The following is a 13,923-nucleotide window of genomic DNA, read 5'->3' as shown; positions in this document are numbered from 1 at the left end:
ATGTAAGCTCAGCTGTCATAAGCACAGTAAATGTGAAAATTTGAGGGAAGGGTGTTGAGATGTGTTGAGAAGCGTGGCATTAGTAAGATTAAGGAGTTGGATATTTAAGGCAACATATTTGCTGTTATACGCTAGAGTTTAATGTCTTCAGTAAATATCTAGCCTTATAAGTGTAAATGTTGTAATTTATGCTGGTCTGCACCTGACAGAAAATCACAGCGCTCATGGAAAGCATATAGAAAGCTTGTATTAGAAACAGCCAGCTCCTTAAACTGAATTAAACTTCAGTCATCGACTTTTGTGCACCTTTCATGGCTATGTATGTCATCTTTGTGTGGTACAGTGTTTCTCTGGAATATGCCATTATAATTTCTATGTATCCTGACAGCAGTAGTCATTTCTTCTTTAAAAGCATTCATATCAATAATATAGTAAGAGCAAAGAGCATGGACTGTTGGGATACTGTTTATGGTGATTTTTTCATGAACCAAAACTACTACTTTCTCTCTTCTTCCTCCTTCTATTATGAATTTTAATAGTGTTTATGATGATAATGATAATGATCATGATAATGATGATGACTATTATTATTATTATTATTATTATTATTACTAACTTTTTATTATACTCATTTCCAGAGTGGTAAAATTTGTGTATGTCTCCTCCCCCCACAAACAGCAGTAATATGAATAATACATACTGGATAAATGCACATGTGAAAGTGAAAATGAAAAATTGTTAATCCCAGCTAAGTATTTAGCTCCTCATTCCTTCCTGTCCTACTGTCTTTCAAATGAAACATTAAACAGAGATCCTGACTGTCTGTGGTCATTAAAGATCCAATGGCATTTCTTTGAAAGACTAGGGGGGTCACTGATGTCCTGGCTAAATTCCCAACCAGGCTCTTTCAATCTGGCCACTGATTAATCCCCCAGTTTAACTGGCCAAATAACTCCCTCCCTCTCTGCTTCAGATGATGTGTGGTGAGCATTCTGGTGCAAAATGGCTGCCGTGCATCACCCAGGTAGGTGCTACATATTAGTGGTGACTGAAGTGAACCCCCCCCTTCACTATAAAGCACTTTGAGAACCTTGGAAGGCTAAGGGGTGCAATATAAATGTAATTCATTATTATTATCATCCATCATTAAACTATTTGTTATAACACTGGCTCCAAGGCCTGACCCAGAAATGTCCAATATCAATGCAAAACATGATTTTTGTGAAATTCCTCCCGGCATTGCCTCCCTGTCCTTGCATTAGAATTAGAATTAGAATTAGAATGCCTATATTGTCATTGCACATTGTTGTACAATAAAATTTGCACATTTCACATTGTTGTACAACAAAATTTTGTATCATGTACTTCAATGTCTAAGGTCCATGGCTTCACACAATATGGCTCCTGAACAGATTTTTAATGCAAATCAATAACTTTTCCCATATACTCGTCCATCGTGGACTCCTGAAGCATGCAAACTGCTCGTCATTGCCCGGCTGCACTCAGTCATACTTTACATAGCTGCCAAGTGCAATTTTTGCATAAAGATTCAACTAAGTGTCAAATAAATTAAAGGAATGAAATGAGGCACAGGTGGTGGAAAAAGAGTATGGGGAAAAGGATAAGTGTTAGTCAGTCTTTAGGAAACAGCAGGCAGTAATGAGAAACTGCAGCCCTAATACTGATAGTCATTCCATCATTTTGGGAGCTTGACAAGACAAAAGTTGAGATTCTGTAATAGGGGAAGGGGGAAGTAGTTTAACTATTGGAGTGTAAATGTGACAGACTGTAAGTAAAGATGAGCAGGATGGTCAACACAGCAGAAGGCAAGAACAGAGCCACCCTCCAGCAAATAGGAGCAGGAGCAGGAAAGTAATGAGGTGTGCTGAGTAATGGCAGGGCATGAAAAACAGCTCCACACACCACCTCAGGCAATCAATGAATCAATAACAGAAGTCAATACGGGTGGTGCCAGTGTCCCGTTTGTTTATTTCACCACTGGCTGCAATTACCCAGGGTCACCAGATGCTGAATCACGGTTAGCATCTTTTCATTATTATGAATATTATCTCAGCCACACACCTGACTCTCTAAATTAAACAGAATGAATATCCAATGTGCTGATATCCGGTATGCGCGCTCTGGTTATGCCAATGCAGCCAAATGCAGCGGATTAATGTGCCTGCAGCCTGCTCAGAGTGTGAGGGAGTATCTGAAGCAGATAAGGAGACAGCTTGTGCCTGACCTGAAGGGATAGAAGGTCAAGTTACCTTGCCTGTGCATAGACACACACACACACACACACACACACACACACAAATACACACACACAACATCAAAGACAAACATACACACATTTGTTTGTAAAGTGCATTCACACACACACACACACACACACACACACACACACAACATCAAAGACAAACATACACACATTTGTTTGTAAAGTGCATTGACACACACACACACACACACACACACACACACACACACACCATCATCATCACAGACAAACACACACACATCTGTTCACAAGCACACATACATGCACACACATAAACACATTTACACGCACATCACAGACACAGTCAGAGACAGCCAAAGTCCAATCCATCCCCGAGCGTATTTTCTCTTCCTTTCACATCGTTATCTATCAAAGATTATCAAAGTGATTACGTCTATTCTTTTTCACCCTCTGGTAAGTGACAAAAACGGCGCCGCGGATCAGAACCGCGAATGCTGCGGGTGACAGCCATCCCGACAAGAGCAGGAAATGTGCGATGTGATTCCGCACGCGTCACGGCATCACTCTGTTGAGTCATCAGCGGGGCCCGAATTAAACGTCTCGGCCTTATCAACGTGTAAATATGAAATTGGAGCCTTGGGACCACTCGGAGGCAGGGATGAGGTCTGAACGGTCTCAATCTATTTTTATGGCTCAGGCTGTCGGGACAGTCAGGTGATGGGAGTTGTAGTTATTTATGACTCAGCGGGAGGGGCTGGGGGATTATGCTGAATGTAGATGAAGGCTTCTTTGCATTTCACTTGCCAAAGTGAGATCTAGAATGTGTGAGGCATATAGTTAGACCCTGGACAAAAAGTGGAAGCACTCACATAATCCTAACCATAACATACTCTGTTAACTGCACCTACATTGTTACAACATAGATATCCAATGAGAATACATATTTCCTGAGGGTGCGCAATATGGCATTTTTGAGTCATGATGCATGTATTAGATTCTGTCACTGACGGGAGAATATCCCTCAATTCAAAATGCATGATGTAGAGATGTGTTCAGGGACAGCTGCATATGGTTATGCATGAACAAAGTGGAGTCTTTCAATGAGACATTCTCAAGGTGAGAGTACATAAGAACAGTGTTGATCACAACAAGGTTTCAGTTATTCTTTTGTGTGATCATTTTTTTATCAGTCAGTTCAAGATTTGCAGTCCACACATACAGCATTATCCATCTAAAGTACACTAAGAGAGACATGGCCTACAGTTATAATGCAGGTAAATGATCAAAGACATGTAATTGCCTCAAGGAATGCAAATTTAGGATGGGATGGGTACTGGTTCAAAATGTGCTGTAGTATCCCTGTGCCTTTATGAAGAAAAAGGGAAGATAACAGAATATGTGTCTCATCCCCGGCTTCATTGCTTGGTTCCGGAGTGGCTGAGTCAGTCACTAGGAGAAACTTTGGCAAAAGCAGCCAGTCCGTCAAGTTAGAGATGGCTGCCAGTTTGGTTGCATCTTTTATTCATCACTCTGCCCCAGACTGGCCCTGAATTCAAGCCGCAGGCAAAAACGGAACACACCAACACAAAGGTAATGAATTCAATCCCTAGCAACAAACCAAACCGGATATTGTTCAAACATGTCTTCCTGCTCAAACAGTTGCTGTGTATTAGAACAACAGGGCATACAGTGAAATGATAACCAGACAATGGCATATTAATGCATAACGTTGATAGCAGATTACTTTAAAGCACAAAGCCACCTTGAGTGAGTCACACTTGGTCTGCAGTCATTACCACTAATGTAGGCTCGATGAAACTGCAAAAAGTGGCTTGAATGTGAATATACATTTTTCCTCTTTCACATCTGAGTAATCAGAACATTGCAGAACAGCCCTGAACAAAAAGCAATAGCCACACAGCTTGGAAGAATTACTGTCTGACCTCTGGAGTGAGGTTTGAGTGAAGGGCCCCTTGTTAGAGGATAAGCTCTGTTCCACAGGGAGGGTATAGCCCCCAGGAAAATGCAAAGCTTGGAGTTGGACATTATCAGCTACTTCTGCCAGGAATTCAGCTGTTGGGTTGTTGCGCATCCATCTGTGTGACACAGAGATTGTCTGCAATGCAACACAGAAAACAGCATACCTCAGACTCAATCTGTAGAAAGAATCCAACAACACACAACAAGGAAAAGATTAGATACAGAACCACAGCACATCTCCGGTCGTTCTAGTAGGGTAGACCTCTGTTGTTAATAACATAACTCACTGAGAAGCATTCATCAGAGCTTCCTCCTATCCTTAGGTAAAGCCACGTGTTGCACAGAAGAGTGATATTGAGATGAGCCCGCTTATGAGTGATCACCAGCAACCTCCTTCAGCAGAGAGTCCCAGGTGTCTAAGACATTATAATCAGAGGAGAAACACTGGAAATGTCCCAGACTGTAGCGACATTGTTGTGTCCAAGGCTGGCGGCGGGTGAAGGGGATTAAACCAATGGGAATGGAGCATGTCTGCTCAAGAGGGGGACCCTCATTCAAAATCTCACTTTGGGCTCACAATAAGCTGGAGACACACCAGGCCAGGTCTGCAAAAAGTGAGCTTTAATTCGAACTTTCTGCCCATGTGTAGATTGCAGTGCTTGGTCTATAGGGAAGAACACAATGGATGTCAATGTGGTTGTCTAGTGTACAACGCTAGGGTGACACATTGGCCATTGCAGTCAGGCAGAACACCAGGCAGCCAAGCTTCTCTCATTCAGCAGGTACAGTAGTAAGACAGCCCTATTAAGTTATACTGCATGAATACACATATCCATTAACTAGAGAATCATTCCAGTGATATTATAGCCAGTGTAATGACAGAGAAATTTCCCATCACACCTCTTCCCTTGATTATGTGAAAAACAACGGCACACAATCTGCGCTCTCACACACCTGACCGAGAGGGCGCTTTCTTTCATATACAAGACCCGAATTTACAACAAGGGGAACATCCAAGAGTAATGACTGAGCAATTTTTCAAGGAAATCAAAGCAGACTGTACAGCGTGACATTTTCCGCTCAACCTGAAGGGCAGGCTCCCACCTCCCTCGCGGGACCTAGCGAGCGTGTGAAGCCCCTGCGAAATAGAGCCCTCTCCCGCGCCTGCAGACCGCTGCGTCGGGAGCCAGCTCGCTCTTGCATTCATGTGGCGTTCTGTGGTGGCACCCGCGTGACTCAGAGGCAGAGGCAGAGGCGGGGGTGGGGGTGGGGGTGGGGGGGGGAGGGAAACCCCCTCCAAAGGAATGCTGCAGAGGCGAGCGTGCCAGCGCCGATTGCTGCAATGAATCGATGGAGCCCGAGCGGGGAGCGAGGGGGCGAGGATCCGGCGTCCGCTTTCACTGCAGCAGATTCCTCCGCCGACGCCACACCGCGCCACACTGAGCCGAGCCGAACCCCCCGCAGCGACCGCCCGGCAATGGGGTCCCTCCGCCCCGCGCCGAACAGCAAGCGCAGAGACCCCCGGTCAAAAATGTGCCAACAAACACCGCCACATCACCGCCGCTGTGTGAATGAGGCCATTGAGCTCACAGATGGAGCCTCTGCATTTAGACACTTGTGATCTATCAACTCTGTGCTGTGGGCAGGAATATTTGAATGACTCCTACTTTAATATCAGACTTTTTTCTAGTGTTTTTTTAATATTTCTGTCAGCAGGTGTTCAGACGATGCACCCCGCCCCTGCCCCGACCCCATGCCACATATCAAAGGGTGTAAATGCAGAACACTACGCAGTAGCTTTCGTCGTTTTACACCAAGCATTTGCCCCTTGACTGTTTTCTCTTAATTTAGATTCTCACAAATGAAAATATGATAAAAACAAGGTCGCTGGCAACGCAGCAAGGATGCCCTGTTTCCATGGCAACATGAAGGTGAAGGCACAGAAAGAGCTAATCTAATGTTCCATCTGTGAGGATTAAACACTGTCATACTCCACACAGACGCACACACACACACACAAACACACTTTTTCACACATTTCTCTTGTCCACACGCATATCTACAAACACTCAAACACAAATTCACGCATACACAGACACTACTTTTCTCTTTCTTACACATACAGTCACACATAAACTCTTGTACACAATCATATACTACACTCACATACAAACTTTTTGTCATTGACACATTCTTCTTGGGCACACACGCCCACTCACACACACACACACACACTTTCGTTACTCACACTCTTATCCCAGGCACATACACACATACAGAATTGATTCTGTGGCGATACATCTTCTGGCTCCATCCCTGCTTCTTCACACAGAACAGCAGAGGCCTGCAGAAATGACACAGCCTTCTGGTCTCTTTTGGGGCACATCTTGATTCACAGACGCAGTTTGATATGTGGATAGATAGCCCAGGATTGCAAATGGATCCCAGCAGAATTTATGCAATTTAAATTTTAGTCCTCAAGCCTTCAATTATATAAATGCTAAAATGAGCACATACAGACTGGACTCATCACATTCATTTGTGTGTTAATCAGGAGAGGGCTTCAAGCTGATCATTAGGGTATGTAAGAATTTAGTGGGATTTTTACCCGTGAGGTGCATCGCTGATCTCATCACATCCATAAGACCACATACAGGAACTCCCAGGAACTCCCAGTGCAGTGGAATTAGTAACCAGCACACATCATGTCTGTCAAATGGATGATCCACAAACCTCCACGGAGCACAGCGTTGCCACATTTGAACGAGGGACTCACCTTATAGCACGTCTCTCCGCGGAAAGGACAGCGGCTCTGGCAACCTTACGCCCCAAGGGTCAAAGGCACGGTTAAACACCAATCCATTCAACACGTCCAAATCCATCCTGAGCTAGCCGCGACTCTATTGCTGCAGATGGTTCCAGCCACGGAAATGAATACAGCAATAAGGAGATTTGTAATGCAATGAATTATTGTCATTCTGGGAAGGGTGCCCTCGTTGCGAATTGCTGAATGCAGCGTTACAGTTAATCTTGTCCTCTTGATGGTATCAAATCACTGAGACACGCATTTCACGCGGCTGAAGGACAAGCCAGAACAAGCAAAAACGGATTGGGGGGCACAACAGGACAGCAGGAGGTAGTTCCAGTCAAGCTGCGATTGTCCTTTTGTTTGGTTTGTTCTTAGCTCCTTTGAATAAATAGTATTATTTCCCTATGGAGTATTATGTAGCATTGGCTATCTAGTATTACTTCACCGCTCAAAAACTATAGTGCACAATTGATTTTTTTCATTCATAAATTGAGAAGCAAGTTTGGGGCGCCACCATTAATAAAGCTGTGATTAGCATGATCGATGTATATGTGACGTAGATGGATGAGTATGGTAATAATATAAGCTCCTGGTGTTTGTGCCAGTTTTCTTCCTGATTGTTGGCACGTTGCTCTGCTCCAAAGTGCTGTGCTGTGAGATGAGGGCTTGTGTGAATGGCAGGTGGGAGCGCATCGGCAGTGCTGCACTCAGCATCAGAGCCAAGCTTATCGACCCGAGAGAGACGCAGTGATGATACTGACCAGGCCGGCCCCATGGGCGCTGTGAATACCTCGCTCTGTGTGTGTCTGTGTGTGTGTGTGTGTGTGTGTTAATGAGCACATGAGTCCATGTTTTTGACTCGGTGAGTGTGTGTCTGCAGGTATGTGCATTTGTGTTATTGGATATGTGTTTGTGGATGTGTGGGTGTTTGCGGGTGGATGTGTCTCTGTGTTTGCGGGTGAATGTGTGAGTGCGGGTGGATGTGCGTGTGTATGTTTGTGGGTGAAAGTGTGAGTGCGGGTGGATGTGTGGGTGTTTGTGGTTGGATGTGTCAGTGTTTGTGGGTGGATATGTGTGTTTGTGGATGGATGTGTGAGTGTTTGTGGGTGGATGTGTGTGTGTATGTTTGCGGGTGAATGTGTGAATGTAGGTGGATGTGTGAATGTTTGAAGGCGGATGTGTCAGTGTGGGCAGATATGTGTGTGTGTTTTTTCAGTTGGGTGTGTGAGTGTGGGTGGATGTGTCAGAAGTTGGTCGATATGTGTGTGTGTTTGTGGATGGATGTGTGAGTGTTTGTGGGTGGATGTGTGTGTGTGTATGTTTGTGGGTGAATGTGTGAATGTAGGTGGATGTGTGAATGTTTGAAGGCGGATGTGTCAGTGTGGGCAGATATGTGTGTGTGTTTTTTCAGTTGGGTGTGTGAGTGTGGGTGGATGTGTCAGAAGTCGGTCGATATGTGTGTGTGTTTGTGGATGGATGTGTGAGTGTTTGCGGGTGGATATGCGTTTGTGTTTGTGGGTGGATGCGTGAGTGTGGGCAGATGTGTGAGTGTTTTTTCAGTTGGATGTGTGAGTGTTTGCTGGCAGATACGTGCCCAGTTGTGGGCGGGTGGGTCGTCCTCCCCCGGTCAGCGGAGCCTTATGACTCATATTTCCCTGAGAGGAACAAAGACACGACCGCAGCAGTGTGGCTCTAATGACTGAGACTCTCCAGCTGTGGGATGCGCGGCGAGGATCAATACGAATCCGGGGCTCTGCGGTGCGAAGCTTCCTGCTCCCTGCTGGAGTCTTACTGCCTGTGTTTGCCTCAGGAGTGAGGTGACAGGAGTCCCCTACTGCGCCATGTCTCCCTTGCAAAAGGCCTCAGTTTATCAGGGAAGTGCTTAGGGAGTGTTCTGTGAGGCAGGATCTTTTAATGACAATTAGAGGTTCCGAAATCACCAGTTTTACATTTATGGGAGGGAAAACATCCCCTTTTTTAAGAAGAAAAAAGGCATGCTACTATGGCTTGAGCAACTGAGGAAGAAACAACCTGACTAAATCATTTACATTGCCCATGCATTGGTAGATGGTGGATGGTATTGGTATTGGTAGATGTCGTAGGAGTGACATGCACTGCCTTAAGCTCACACAGAATATCAGCTACGTCTGGTGCCACTTTTTTACATTTCTGACAGTGTCAGAGCTGCAGAACAGGCTTTGCGTCAGCTGTCCCTCAGATTTTGAAATCACAAAGAATGCTGCCTGAAACTAGCCAGCGATCCCACACAACCGGAATTCTGAGTGAGAGAAACAAATTTTAAAATAAACTGACACAAAAACGGATGGTGAAGAGGAAGCCCATGGTCCTGCAGATATTCCTGGGTGATGGTCAGCTTCGTCCCCGCCCCTTCATGCCCCTTGATTCCTAGGGACACATGTCACAGCTCTGTTGCTTAATGAAGTCCATTCTGAGTGAATAGTGGAAAGGTCCGAGTGCTTCTGTGGATGGATGCTTCAAAGTGGTGGAGAACCCATCTCAGTAATGTCTGCCATTAGTCTTACTGTAGGTAGGATATCACCTACAGTATCCCACACTCTCTGCTCCCTCCCCTCGTACTCCTTTCATTCACACCCTAGCACTGAGGTGACACTTAAAGTCCTCTGCTTGGTAGAGATGCCAGTTCTGATGGGGACCGAGGGCAGTGGGGTTGACGTTGTGCCCAGACAGTGACACCATTCACTTAAAATGGACTGAAAAGCAGAAAGCACCATAAGTACACAGGGTTCCCATCACTGCTCTGGAGGATTAGTTAGCTGTTAATGGCCACAATGTGTGCTGTAACTCCCTCCAGCTCCCCAGAGTACTGAAATTGTGGTAAACTGCAAATACCACTGCTCCCAGTGCAGTTTGTCAGTGGAATTTCTGCTTGGGCCAAAATTGTACACTAAGTAAAAGGTAAAATCAAAGCATCTGTTCTGTCCCCTGTGGTACAGAAAGCATGACTAGGCTGTCAAAAGGGCAGCCGTTAAATAAAGAGGTGGATGGTTCTGCCAGGGGGTGATGGGTCATGACTGGTTCCTTAGTTTGTATTGGGTGGCAGTGTAGCATAGAGACCCTCCTGCATCCTTGATAACTTAGCCTCAATGCTATCCTTAACAATAATAGTGGCAGGAGTGAGTGAGTCAGTCAGGATGTAATGCCAATGGCTGGTCCAACATAGCATTTGGGCGATCTTGTTTTGTCCTTTAATGCGTACCTTGTCTCATCCATTGCAATACGAATCAATTGACATTTCATTGCCATATCCACCATTACCACAAATATCTGCCAGGATGGTCATTCATTGTCACAGTAATTCATTAAAATTCTTTTATCTAATCAGTATTTTTTGAATGGCTACATTTGCCATTGCTACTCCACAACATCGCCATCTACTCCAGAGACTTAATTAGATGTCTTCATTGAGCAGACCAAAACTACTCATGCGGTAAGCCTAACTCAGCTGCTCAGCCTTTTTATCCCTCGGCGCAAACACGAACACACTCAGAGAGACACATATGGAGGCTAAGAATACACACGCATTTGTTCACTTGGTAATAATATGCCAGTTTCTGCGGGTTAGCCCGCAGGGATGACATATTTCAATCCAATGGATCCAGGCAGTTGCACTACACTGTACTCTCCCATCTATGCTGAGGATCTGCATCATTTCAGGAATATCCAGACTGTTATTCCAATCTACCGTCTGCTCACTAGACTCATACATGCGTGTGCCCTATATAAATCGTACATGTGCAGTCAAATATTTGCATTTGCGTGATAGCTCATTCAGACACATTCCATTAAATAACCCTGCCCCCTTTCCACCCTGCCATTGGCATAGGCACACACACACACACACACACACACACACATACCCAAACCCTCTCTTCTGCCTGCATGAAGGCCCTCAGGGTTAAATAATTTTCATACAGGCTGAGTAACAGCATCCATCAGGCCCTGTCCTCCCAGAACCTCTAACGTCACACACAGTGGACGTTGCCCATTTCCACTCTGCGCCCAACAGCAATGACAGCAAATGGCTACTGACACTAAGGATGCCCTCCGTGATGCAATACTATTGAGTGACAGAGCTCATGTTACAGACGCAAAAAAGCCCCAAAGAGACAGAAGCGCCTTTGAGTAAAGGTGAAATCGGCCTGGTCGGAAGTCAATGAGGGTCAATACCTCCGCTGAGTTGCGCCTGTGGCGTTTCCTCCATCCTCGTTGTCGTCAATGGATACAGGACATTAGCCCTGCTGTCATGTGTCAGCACCCCTTTCAGATCCATGGATTGACAAATTATCTGGGTGAACTGGGCTCTTTACTGTCGTTGCCATCCACAAGTCAATCTCCCGTTGCAGCTTGAAAGTAACATCTTGAATAAAGGCTTTCAGAAGCACTAATGTGTGATTTACTAGAGTGACAGCAATTGTAAAACTAATTCTTGATCTGTAAGCAGCTCAGGATAAAGATAGTTGGAGGGTAGGGTAGTTGGATATGTAGCTGTAGGGTTGGAGTTGTTGTCGGGGTGGGGGTGGGGGGGTGGTAATGTGGCTTGGGATTTGGACAAGTAGTTGGGAGCCTGGATATCCAGCTGTAGCTGGTGGATTTGCAGCTGGGAAGTTGGATGTGTAGCTGTGCGGTTGGGCCTTGATGAAGACGAATAAACATCATAGACAAATAACAGGCTGTGGTTTATTCCCTGAGAGAACGAAACGTGAGAGCCGGAGTAAACAAATCGCATAAAGAAATGATAGCGGGAGAAATCGTTACGACGTCTCCGCGCGAGTAACGTCACGGCTGCACCTGTTCTGTGTGCTCTGCTCGCGTAGACTCTTCTTCCCGCTTCCCTGCAGCGGAGCAGCGACTTGTTTTTGTTTTTGAAGAGACTGCTGAGTCACGGCCGCTGTAAGAATCTATCACTGCATTATTCTCCCTCCCCCCTTTCCAGTTTTCACTCGCTCTCTCTCCCTCTCCCTTTCTCCCTCCCTCTCCCTCTCCCCCCCTTCTCTCTCACTCTCCCTCTCTCTAGCTCTAGCTTGCTTTCAAACACAAAACAGGAAGGGAAAGTGAGGACAACTCCTTTTGCCCTTATTTTTAAAACCCTAACACATCTATCTTTTATTAGTAAAAATGGGAACAACCTAAGATTCTGAAATTTTCAGTCTCCATGCCTCACTCTTATATGCACACACACAAATGCCTACATCAGTATGCCTGTCTTGCTTGCTGCCCTCCGGCCCCTGTAATATCTGCTTGAAACATTAATTACTCTGCAGGACCTCTGTTTTTGGCAGCCATTCTTAATGCTCTGACTCCTTTCCTGATAGCGAGCTCTGGATTTTTCGGCATGACTACATATCCATGTGGCGCTTCTGACAGCAAATTATTTTTGACAAAGTAATTGCTTCAGCCTATTACAATTCTTCTGGAACAACTGCTGGAATGTAATTACAACATACAAGTAAGGTTTCTTGCTTTTACGTCATTTCTGTTGAGAGAGAAAGAAAGATTTTTCTGGATAACATTTTCATCATACCAAATCATATCTTATAGGGCACAGGCCATACTTAAACAAGTCTTCATTGATGATGTATCTTTTATTTATCAGAGCCCCCTCCCACAATCGCATACTCTATCTATAAAGGATTAACTGAGAATATGTCATGGACTCACGCTTCTGAACAACCACTACACAATGCCCACACTCTGGGTCAGAACATCCACTATAATATGGCCTCCCTTCTTCAAATACTACAAATGTAAAAACTTACAAAAACTTATAGCGTTTTGCCATCACGCTGCACAGGGAATTGACTTGTGACTGACAGGCTTTTTAATATTTAGAATATGCAAGGCACACAAGCATTTACCAGTGAACTTGCCAGTCTGTGTCTTTCTCAGTAGACCTTCTGTCAATCAACCCAGTCGACGGCAAATGGAAATCAGCCTAATGAAGTTGCCCGTGTCATGTCCACTGGATTAAATATCAATGTACCAGTTACAGAGACTTTAGAAGTTATTAAAATGTGGATTGATTGCAAGTAAATCTGTTTTGTCAATAAAATGCTTCAATGGATTTAAACATAAAACACTGAAATGTTTTTTACATGATCTTATTGATGCTTTTATTTGTATTTATTTTGATTCATAAAAATGTTCAAATATTATTCCTTTTAGCCCACCTCCAAAGCAGCTTACAGAGCACTATAATTTACAATTTACAATTTACAATGCAATATGCACTATGCAATACAAGTTTAGTACAAAACAACAAATACGATTTTAAAAATTGGTCCAGTAAGTATAGTTCACAATTACACATCTCACATACCAATACAACTGGCCATGCAATTCTACAAATCTAGTACAAGTCACTTCACACTGAACTAATAAAGCACTACAGTCCGAGCCTCACCTTGGTTTGACACAAAAGTTCTCTAATTATTTTGAAGAGTCAAATTCCATACCAAATTACCATTAGCTGGTCAGAAGGGAGGTAATTATCCATTAATACCATCTTCATCTGATGCCAGTGTAGGTGTACGTATTTCCATGCAATTTGCAAAGAGATACCCCCCCCCCACCACCCATGAAATGCATTGCCCTAATTTTACATCAAGAGCCTGTTCAGTTGTATCTTTCCTGAAGCCACCTCCATGTTCCTTTAGGTGACATCAGCAATCTGCCACCCCTAGGATATGAAATTGTGACCCTTTGACCCTGTGCTTTCCCCTGCCCCGTTTCCCACACATCCACGGCCCTACACTACCCTTTGCAACACTATTATCATGGACCCAGCAAGGTAGGGGAGGACACTGAGAGCTAACCACGCTTCCTTTTTTTTTCCATGTGAATTACCAGT

The sequence above is a fragment of the Megalops cyprinoides genome, chromosome 17, assembly GCF_013368585.1.
Source record: "Megalops cyprinoides isolate fMegCyp1 chromosome 17, fMegCyp1.pri, whole genome shotgun sequence".
Lineage (NCBI taxonomy): Eukaryota > Metazoa > Chordata > Actinopteri > Elopiformes > Megalopidae > Megalops > Megalops cyprinoides.
This window is presented reverse-complemented; position numbering follows the sequence as displayed.